At 42.2% G+C, this 9,432-nt stretch overlaps 1 non-coding gene across 1 annotated transcript; it reads right to left on the minus strand.

The window, feature by feature from the left end:
- Positions 1-8,925: 8,925 nt before the first annotated feature.
- Positions 8,926-9,089, minus strand: LOC131918902 (U1 spliceosomal RNA). Its single transcript, XR_009381126.1, has one exon. It is a non-coding gene; the product is annotated as a U1 spliceosomal RNA (small nuclear RNA).
- Positions 9,090-9,432: the final 343 nt, after the last annotated feature.

Here is a 9,432-nt window from a genome sequence, read left to right on the forward strand (position 1 = left end):
TGGGGATTACAGCATTTTAGGAATAACTTTTATATTAATCTCTTGGCTTGGGTGTCTCAGACTACATAGGTAGTACTATTTCAAACCTCAAACTGCTTTGCAGGAAGACCCATGATTATAGTCTTCCCCGCCCCATTCAGATCAAGCAATAGTTCTCCTTGGACTTGTGGAGCAGATATTCTAGCTCATTCTTTCCATGACGATGTGGTGAAGTAGGAGTTCCAGCTTTACTGGAAGAATGACCAAGGCATGGTGGTTAAAGTTTCATCATTACCTGTTATGCTTACAGTCTCCTATTCTCTACTTACAGGCATGCTAAACTCCTTGTTACTTACCCGAGAATCCTTCCCTCCCACGGCACCCCAGTGATGCTCGGCACTCACAGCTGTAGGTTTTCAGTTTTCATTATTCGAAGGTGCTGTAGAAATCCCCATTATTCTTGGGAGCTCACCAGCAGATTTTTAAGGAATATTGATTATATTTTATCTGGCATGTCTAAGCTTGAAATATGAACCTACTCAGTTCATCTGGAGCTCCAAAAGGAAGTCCACCCAGAAGATTTATAATGCTAAATTTGTCGTTAGCTCTATCTACCCAGCAACAGAGTAGTGACATCTGTTCTTCTCTAGTTATTGGACCTTTCAGGGAGTCAGACTCACAAGATGGAGTCCTGCCTGAGTTTCCCTGTGGCAGAAGCAAACCATCTATTTTAGGCACGGCCTATATCACAAGTTTTTACTCTGCAAATACAGATACTTTCTTGGTTTTCTGTACAATTACCTTAGTCCATTTACATTTGTTAAGTTGTTCCAGAACCTCCTTTTGGAGGCCTTGCCCTTTCCTTCAAATCATTCAAGAACTTGACCAAATTGTTCTTTACAAAGGGCGTCTATATCCCTTTCCCAGCCCCAGCAGAGAGAGCCTAAAATTCCTTCAGGCAGCTATGCGGGTCTCTGCCGCCTGGTGTCACTGTTAAACTCGGGTCCTGCTGGGTTCAGGAGACAATGTTTGGGGTTTTCCTTTCATGCTTGCAGGTAGGGCTCATTCACAGCAAGGTTACACTTCTTTAGTTCAGTCAGATTTCCAGCAATTGTATCTAAAAGCTGTGTCAGTATAGCTGTCCCCAAGGGCCTTTTGGCCTCAGCCACCCACTGTGCCAGAGGAGCCCCGTGTTCATATTCTCTTGCCTTCTTGCATTGCAATAGAGTTTAGATTCCAAATATCTCCATCGATATGAAGCTTCCCCCATCCTTCTTGTTTCTTAATACTAATTAAAAATTTTTATGGATCGTTTTTATGGAAAATACCTTACTGTTCCACAATGGTTCCCCATGTGGGCAGCAATGGAGCCCTGAAGGAAAATGTCTTTCCCCAAATAATTCTACAAGTTGATTAAAAACAAACAACAAACAAACAAACAAAGAAGCTTGACTGGTTGGAATACCACCGTGCCTTTGGACCCCAGGCCTTGCCACACAGTAAGCAGTTAGATGTAAAAATCCACATTCCTCTTTTGTATCTGCCCACATCCTTGCCCATTCAAGTGTGGTTCCCCACAGATGTTTTGCAGCTCAGCACTAATCAATCTTGGCTCTGAAAGTGTCAGCAGTCTCAAACACACCAGTGGTTCCCCAGTGTTCTCCTTAGACCCCCAAAGTATTGGCCACGTCAGCAAGGAAAGCAAAATCTCAGATCCTATCCAAGACTCTGTGGGGAGGTGGTGGGCACGCATCTTTCTTTTAACAAGACCTACAAGGGTTCAGGGAAGCATTTAAGTCTGAAAAACCCTTCCAATACAAACAACCTCTTATCTATGATGCTCTCTGGATGCAGTGCCCTCGGACATTAGATTTTTCAAGGTCTATAGTTTTCTGCAATTTGAGAAATATAGTTAGTTCTCTAAGAAATAAAAATACTAAATAGAGTCAACATTAATTTCTTTTAATGTGGAATATAAAAGAGTATGTCAATTAGTCAAGTGATTTGAATCCTTCACATTATCTGTAGAGTGTGTAAAGCCTTTGAAAGTAAGTATACACTTGGCTTGAGTTACTTAGTTCTTCATTCAACTTCTCTGATGGTAACTCTGTAGGTGTGGGATCAAAACGTGGGGATGACAACACAGACATTCCAGAGCCATCTTCAGATGGCCATAAGATGCCAGTGTAATCTAAGAGAAAGAGAAAATGGCACTATTGCCTCAGCTTTCTAGTGAGATACTTTTAAAACTAAGACATTACATAAAGTGAGAAAAACATCTTCCTAAATGATATGCAATCCTATCTGTCTTTTGTGATGGAGTGTTGTGTTTTATTTCTATTTCTTTAAAAATACATTTATGTACTATGTGTATTAGTGTTTTCTCTGCATGTATATATGTGTAACAGGTGCACCCTTGGTGCCTGTAGAAGTCAGAAGAGGGTGTCAGATCTGGAACTGGGCTTTCAGATAGTTGTGAGCCACCATGTGGGTACTGGGAATCAAATCCAGGTCCTCTGCAAGAGACACAAGTGTTCTAAACCACTGAGTCATCTCTCTGCCCCCCTTTCTACTCTCTTGTTCCAGTTCCCTTCCCTATGTGTTCGCTAATAAAACAAGTTTAAATATCTGAGTAACATAACGTGGAACATGACACCAGCAATAAAAGCATTAACTGGTGCTTGCATCAGCTCCTTTATTTGTGCCTAGCACGTAATAAAATGCTTAAAATAACCCATTAAACATTTGGTACCAAATCTGGTACATTGATTCCTAAGACATTTATTGTTGTCTTCTTCTACAGATGAGTAAACTAAAGTTTAGGAAGCATTGTTTCTATTCTCACACACTGGTGACTCTGGATCCAAAATTTAAATGTAAATCATTGCCAGAGTAGGAACTATTGACTTTTCCCATAGTGCTACAGGGCCTCCCTGAGAGGTAGCACTAATAGTGACTATTGTCTTTGGATGACTTTTACCATGTAAAGCCTATCAGTACCCTTGCCTATACTTCACAGTTCTGGAAATCTGTGAAATGAGTGAGCCTTCCTGCCAATCCGTGTAGGCACACAGTCAATACAATTATTCCTTAGGTATGAGAAGTCCAGATTTGCTATATTGGAGTTGAACTTCAAAAGCTGACATTTATGGGGAAAGTTTTCATATAAGAAAGCCTATTTTGGGAATTTATTAATCCCCGTTTTCTTGTAAGACTTAAAGTGCAGTGAGACCCATCAATTTATTTGGTCTCGGTTGCTTAGAAGCAGTCGATGGCCAGTGTGTGACTTGTCAGCTATACAGTCGCCTCCTAAAAATAATATTTATTGCGTGATCATAATCCCAGGCGACAGATTAACTCATACATGCCATTGACATTCAACCGTCTATTATTGTTACCTCAACAAGGACTAGAGCATGAGGAACAAGGGAGTCTGTAACAATTCCTTTTATCTAAGCCCTAGTGAGAATCCTTCACCCACGTCCCATTCAGGATCTGAGGATAAAAGCCAATTCAGATGATATACAACATACAATTTACTCAGTAATCGTGTTGTCCCTGCAAATCAGGATTCCCATTTTTCAATACTTGTGAGGATGTTGATAGATAACTTCAGGAGCAGCAAGGTGTTCTTGAGGTAGTGAGAAGTGGAAAAACAGTCATCAAATACTTTTCACACTGTCTAACCATTAAAAGTAGTATGTTCCAAATGATCTATATGGATATACATAGCAACATGAAACAGAGTGGTGCTGGACAACCTACTTTCAGGTTTTAATAAATTAACTTTCACTTTTCTTTTTTCTTTTTTTTTTTTCTTTTTTTTTTTGGTTTTTCGAGACAGGGTTTCTCTGTGTAGCTTTGTGCCTTTCCTGGAACTCGCTTTGGAGACCAGGCTGGCCTCGAACTCACAGAGATCCGCCTGGCTCTGCCTCCCGAGTGCTGGGATTAAAGGCGCGCGCCACCACTGCCCGGCAACTTTCACTTTTCATAATGATGCCTTAATGGAGGAGCACTGAGATTTGAGTCTGACCCCCAGGCCTGTCTTATCCCTGCTCTGTCTTTGTGAGGATGAGATTTTCTCAATCAGACTGACCTCAGAGCTAACGAGGCACTGCATGCTCATGGTAAGGAACTATTCTGGAGAGAATTCTCTACAGAGGACTCAAGGTCATCTTATCTAACCCTAGACAGATCTGGAAGTGGGTTGAAACAATCCTGTAGAGCCCATCACAGCAGAGGCTGATGGAGAAATAGGCCAGGTGTTGGGTATCCCACATACCAGACCAGGCATTAGGAGAAGAGGCCATCTGACATGGTGGTATTATCTAGAAGTCAGAACAGTACACAGCAGAGTGAGGAGAGTCCTGAGTATCATACAGTGTCATCTGTGACATTGCACAGAGTGATCCTGACATGGGAAAGAGCCTGGCAAGAGCGAAAAGTGTCGGGGCAGGTCAATCCTCAGGAGCGAGAAAGAGCATCCTTAGAGATTGGTCAGTATCCAGTTTGAGACTTCAAGGAAATACATTTTTTCCCCCTGCATTAGAACTTAAACACTCACTAGGAGCACTTGGAGTGCGTCTAGCATAACTTATACATTGAGTCTTTAAGCCTGTATAACTACAGTATAATTTTAATAGGTCATAACTAAATTGTTGAAAAGGTTTTGTATAGAGCCAGGATAACATTGGGGTTCTACTCTTTTTCTATAATAATGTAGAAGATTCTAAACATGAGTCAAATATTTTGTATGCAATTTTAGTGTCCAAATTTAGCTGTGCTATAAATGTAAAATATGTGCCAAATTTCTAGTATTATTTTAAAATATATAAAAATATCAATAAGTTCATGCTGTTATGTGTTGAAATAATAATAGTGGATTGAATTAAATAAAATCTATCTACATTAAATTAAATAAAATCTTTATACATATGGTATATAGCATTAACATAATAAAATACATTATTAGTGGTAGACTTTATATTTAAGTATGTTAAAGTGTCCCAAGACTATATTTGTCAGAACATGAAGCACCTCCAATCTAAATCAGGACAGAAAACTGGATTTCGAAGTTACAGAAAAAGGCCATGTGATTTGCTCCATTAGAGAGGCAATTTTTTTCATTTTTCTTTATTAAGAAATTTTCTACTCACTCTACATACCACCCACAGATCTCCTTCCTCCCTCCTCCCACTCCCTAGCCCTCTCTCCCAAGCCACCTCACATCCCCCAAATCAAGGTCTCCCATGGGGAGTCAGCAGAGTCCAGCACACTGAGCCTAGGCAGGTCTAAGCCCCTTCCCACTGCACCAAGGCTGTACAAGGTGTCACATCACAGGCACTGGATTCCCAGAAGCCTGCCCATAGACTAGGGACAGATCCTGATCCGCCTGCCTGGGTGCCCACCCCCCAAAAAAGTTTGAACCAAACAACCATCTTCTGTATCCAGAGGGCCTAGTCCAATCCCATGGGGGCTCCACAGCCACCAGTCCACTGTTCATGGGCTTCCACTAGTGTGGCTGGTCATCTCTGCATGTCCTCCCATCATGATCTCAACATCCCTTTGCCTGCAGAATCCCTCCTCTTTCTCATCATTTGGATTCCCGGAGCTCAGCCTGGTGCCTGGCCGTGGATCTCTACATCTGCCTCCATCAGTCACTGGACAAAGGCTCTATGATGACAGCTAGGTTATTTGCTAGGCTGGTCACCAGAGTAGACCAGTCCAGTCACCCTCTGCACCACTGCCAGCAGACCAAGGTGGGGTCATCCTTGTGGATTCCTGAGAGCCTCCCCAGCACCCTGCCTCTTCCTATTCCCATGACATCCTTATCTATCATGGTATCTTCCTCCCTGCCCTCCCACTCTGTCCCTGTTCCAGCTTGACTCTCCCATTTCTCTCTGTTCTCATCCCCCACTCCTCACCTCTGCCACCCCCCCCCCCACATCCAGTCCGCTCATGTAGATATCATCCACTTCTCCTTTGCAGGGTCGTCCATGTGTCCCTCCTAGGGTCTTTCCCTGTTAGCTAGCCTAGAGAGGCAATTTTAATGCAATTTAAAAATGACATTTTTAAAAGGCTAACTTGTCTCATATTCCATTTTCTACACCCACAATCTCCTCCACAAGACATATTCAAATTTAGCCAACTCAACTTCACCCCCCCCACTTTGTATCACAGCAGACAAATTGGGTTTGTGATTACTCAATCATAATCCATTGTAATGTGGCACAGCCCAGAAGGTAAGATTAATAACACAGTAAGGAATGTTATAAAAGGGTGCTGTGGAATAATCCTCTTGTACACTCTAGAGATTTGTCACTCAAATTGGTTTAATAAAACACTGATTGGCCAGTAGCCAGGCAGGAAGTAAAGGCGGGGTGACCAAACTGAGGATGACTCAGCCTTCTGCTTGCAGGTTAATTTTATTTAATCAAACACATTTTTGAATTGTTAATAAAAGCAGTAGGAAAAAATGCAACACACTTAAAAATAATATTCCACAACCAAAGCTAGATAAGCATAAGTGAGTGAGTGAGCCAGGGGGCGAGTCCCAATGTTCCTCCACAGTTTCAGCTTCTGGTTCCTGCCTTGACATCTCTGGGTGAAGGACTGTGACCTGGAAGTGTAAGCCAAATAAACCCCTTCCTCCTCAAGTTACCTTTGGCCAGAGTGTTTCATCAGAGCAACAGAAGGGAAATAGGGATCCCCTTGAAATTGACACATTCCCTCCTAGAGGGAGCAAAGAAATTCATAAGACTTGAGATGTCACAGATGTCACTGTATGATACTCAGGACTCTCCTCACTCTGCTGTGTACTGTTCTGACTTCTAGATAATACCACCATGTCAGATGGCCTCTTCTCCTAATGCCTGGTCTGGTATGTGGGATACCCAACACCTGGCCTCTTTCTCCATCAGCCTCTGCTGTGATGGGCTCTACAGGATTGTTTCAACCCACTTCCAGATCTGTTTGGGATTGGAGAAGATGACCATGAGTCCTCTGTAGAGAATTCTCTCCAGAATACTTCCTTACCATGAGCATTCAGTGCCTCGTTAGCTCTGAGGTCAGTCTGATTGAGAAAATCTCATCCTCACAAAGACAGAGCAGGAATAAGACAGGCCTGGGGGTCAGACTCAAATCTCAGTGCTCCTCCATTAAGGCATCATTATTAAAAGTGAAAGATAATTGATTAAAACCTGAAAGTAGGTTGTGAAATTCTCTTTCGGGGATTAGATTGGGAGACACATAATAGACAACTTAAGGAAAATATTTTTGCTGATGTCTAATAGTGGATTCTGCTTCAAAACCAAAGTAACTCAACACTCCGCAGGCCAGATGAACTTGATGACAGATGAGAAAAGTCAGAGGCTTGAAATGCTCCATCCCAGTAGGGGAAATTAACTGATAAGGTCACAGAGTCAGGCTTGCAAATGCAAGGGAATGCTATTTGACTCTGAGGACTAGAAATGCTGCTTTACTCAGGGCATCTTCCACAGTTAAGAATTGCTTTGAATGAATCAGACCAAGAAGGGAGGACATGCGTTTTTCTGGGATGAACTCAGAGACCCTTCACTGGAAGGTCAGCTGAGGGCAGTCAGATGTCTGAGGGAGGAAGCTTTGGGGCCACTCAGTGAAGGGAGATGAGCAAGGAGCCAGGATGAGAGCAACAAAGGCCTCTGGGGGAGCATAAGAGAGTGAGTTGAGATGGCATTGTGGGAGCTGGGTCCCACAGCATCAGGAAATAAGCCTGCTCTTCAAATGTCCCCTTTCCAGGAGGCCTTATTAGGACACTTCTTACCACTCCTCCTCCACATCCATCCCATTAACTAAGCCTCCCACACACTATTCCCACTCATTCCTCCGTGAACCCTTGGGTCCCTTGATTTCACCCAGCCATCTCATACATTCTTCGACATTGGGACAATGCTAGACATTTAAGTTTTGTTTCTTTGCAAGGATGCAGCACCCACTGCACCTCTGGGATGCATTCTACCTCATTTAGAATATTTCCTGGCTCAAGCGTCCTTTGAGCTGCCATTTCTGTTGAGCAGTACACACACCACTGGTCCTAAAGTCTATGAGCTCTTCAGAGGCTCACACAGGTGTCTGAGCTTTAATATGTACATATATATAAATTTATATATACACACATAAATATGTGTATATATACACATACAAATGCACATTAAAAATAATATGAGAAACTGAGAAAGTTGAAAATCAATGGCTCAAGTAAAAACCTACAAATATAATACTGTATCAGCTCTGTTAATCAACTTAGCGTTCATCCAAATTTTATTGCATTCCAAGATTATTTTGGAAGCTGTTGAAATTACTTATTTTGAAAGAATTTCTAAGTATACAGGGTGATAGATTACAAATAATAACCAACAGAAATCAAATGCCACTTGGAGCCCATTAATCTTCAAAGCAAAATTATAAACATCTGTGATGGATAGTTTCATGAGAACTTGACACAAGCTGAAGTCATCTGAGAGGAGGAAACCTCAATTAAGAAATGCTTCCTTAAGGTAAGTCTTTAGGGCAAGTTCATAATTAATGATTGATGGGGGGTACCCAGTCCATTGTGGGTGGTGTCATCCCTGGGCTGGTGGTCTTGGGTTCTATAAGAAAGCAGGCTGAGTAAGCCAGGGGAGACAAGCCAGTAAGCAGCACCCCTCCATGGCCTCTGCATCAGCTCCTGCTTCCAGATTCCTGCCCTGTTCCTATTCTGACTTCCTTCAGTGAAGAACTGAATGTGGATGTGAAAGCATAAGCCAAATAATTCCTTTTGTCTCCTACTTGCTTTTGCTCATGGTGTTTCATCATAGCAATAGTAACCCAAACTAAGACAACATCCTTTCAGAAAAACTGAAGCCAGAGTTACAGTTAATGTGGGATGTTAATGTTTGTTTTGATTTTTTTTTTTTTAAATTTTTTTTTCAGGGGAGAGCGCGAACGCAGTCCCCCACTACCACAAATTATGCAGTCGAGTTTCCCGCATTTGGGGAAATCGCAGGGGTCAGCACATCCGGAGTGCAATGGATAAGCCTCGCCCTGGGAAAACCACCTTCGTGATCATGGTATCTCCCCTGCCAGGTAAGTATTGTTTTGATGTTTTATATGATGCAGAGGGGAGCTTCCATTATAAGAATATTCAAGAATTCCATTTGAGGCCTAGTAAGGCCTCAAGGCCTCAAGTGATCCTGAAAACCCATTTCCACCCTGCTCATATTAGGCCCCTCTTTCCTGTGGGTAGCGTAATTCTACCTGGTGAACAGTGAGGTGCTCTGTAAAGAGTCAATGGACTATTACTAGACATATTAACTTGGCTGGCAGTGAGAATTTTGGCCCATCAATCTTTTCCTTTATTTCAATATGCAAATATTCATGGAAGGATTATGGTAGACTTCAAATTGGTCTGGTACGTAGTAGACTGATGATGGTTTT

The sequence above is a fragment of the Peromyscus eremicus genome, chromosome 8b (genome assembly GCF_949786415.1).
Source record: "Peromyscus eremicus chromosome 8b, PerEre_H2_v1, whole genome shotgun sequence".
Taxonomy (NCBI): Eukaryota; Metazoa; Chordata; class Mammalia; order Rodentia; family Cricetidae; genus Peromyscus; species Peromyscus eremicus.